Raw genomic sequence first — 2064 nt, forward strand, 5'->3', positions numbered from 1 at the left:
ACATTTTAAAATAACTTTTTTGTAAAGTATTGAAAGAGTTTTGTGTCTGTTGTGTGATTTTAAAATGAGAATTGGGTGTTAATTTATAAAGTTAAAAAAATGGCCAAAAAGAGGAAGATAGATGTGGTAAATGATTCTCGTGCGATAAGTGTTAGGGCAAGATCCTCAACCTTATTCAGGATCCTGGATCTTCAGGATCCTTGATCTTTAGGATCCCGAACCTTTCTCAGGATCCTAACCATTGTTATTTGTATTTCCTAACACTCTTAACGGTCGTATTTATATTTATTATTCTCACATGTGTAGAAACGGTCTATATGAGACTCATTCTCAATGAAGAATCGCTTCAATCGGGCTAAAGATCTGGGAATACCAAGTCAAACAATGTGCATATGCTCATTCAAGAGGATCTTGGAAATATCGAACTTATTGTTAGTTAGTCTAGACTATACATACACCTGTAATAAACACAGTATAGACATGATTAGCTATATTACTACTTGAATAATACTTGATCAACTTTTGACTGAAACAATTTGGCGCCCACCAGGGGTCGTGGTGTTCACAATCGTTCAAGAATCATGTCCACCTAATCAACCTTATCCTCTTCCTCCATTCCTCCCATTTCCTTTAAAAACCCAAGATGTTGAGCTTTTATAATACAGGATTGCCAGGAAACAACCATAAGACAAGATCCTCAACACCCACATCTATTCCTACTTGGGTTGCAACTCCAAAGGAGCGAGCCCATGTCATCTAGCATCGCGGTGAAGCCTTCATCACTCCTAATAACAAGGATTCTGGTGTCACACCCCGTTAAAGCGGAAACACGAAGGGTGATAGGCTAAGGTCTCATAACATAAGGTAAATAGGATTACCAACCATAATCATTGAGCATTTTTATGTTACATCATATTCGAAACACTATTACATTTTAGTTCCCTACTACAAATTTTAATTCATAATAATAGAAACATCAAGTGCAAATTCATGTTGACGTCTAATTTAGATCACTGAATGTTCCTTGAAAAGCATGCAAAAATGAGGGTCAACTATAAAATAGTTGGTGAGTTCACAGGTTTATAAAGGTACATCATTTCAATAAGAAAATATAGAATATTTCAACAAAAGTTCCAACCCAAAATGAGTGTTGAATGCCAAAGCACTCCGTTCACAACCAAGACTAACGACCATTCTTGCCCCCATTCCATCATGTCCATGGTTCCCATGATGTTAGTTCACGGAAATATACACTCGCGTTTCTGGGCGAGTGAGGGCGTCTACCCCAAATAGCGCTATTCATAAGACCGTCGACTCGAAATAAGAGTTAATAGGTTGTAGTTCGGTTCTCGGGGACTTAACATACAAATTTCATAACGAGTTCATATCACAAAGATCATATCAGGAGTTCATAGCACAAGTTCAAAACACAAAGTTAATAAAAGGGTATCAGTCAAAGTTCATCAAGTTCATAAAACAATATCGTTCCAAGTTCGTTAAATTCATAAAACAATATAGTTCCAAGTTCATTAAGTTCATAAAACAAGGCTCAACAAGTTCACAAAATAGAGTTCAACAAGTTCATAAAACAAAGTTTCACAAGTTCATAAAATAGTACGGATAGCTTATAAAATAGTTGCATGCTTTCCACCCCAAAACATGAAAACAATAAAAAAACGGTTGTGAATACTCACTAGGGAGAGTTTCACAAGTTCATAAAATAGTACGGATAGCTTATAAAATAGTTGCATGCTTTCCACCCCAAAACATGAAAACAATAAAAAAACGGTTGTGAATACTCACTAGGGAGAGTTTGCGGTTCGAGCTTTGCAGTTTGGTGTTGTAAAGATCGATTTTTACTGGTGCCTATGGAAAAAATAGTTTCTAGTGAGATACAATTTACTAACCCATTATCTAATAACTAGTTATCCTACTATTGGTGTCGTAAAGTGCCCAAAGTTTGTGCGGTTCATTATTGGTAATATTGAATTCACTGTGCCTTGTGTTAAAAAAATCCATAAATGAATTAAAGTGAACTCCAAAAATAGTAAAACTTTATATTCT

Source organism: Lactuca sativa, chromosome 5 (assembly GCF_002870075.4).
Source record: "Lactuca sativa cultivar Salinas chromosome 5, Lsat_Salinas_v11, whole genome shotgun sequence".
NCBI lineage: Eukaryota > Viridiplantae > Streptophyta > Magnoliopsida > Asterales > Asteraceae > Lactuca > Lactuca sativa.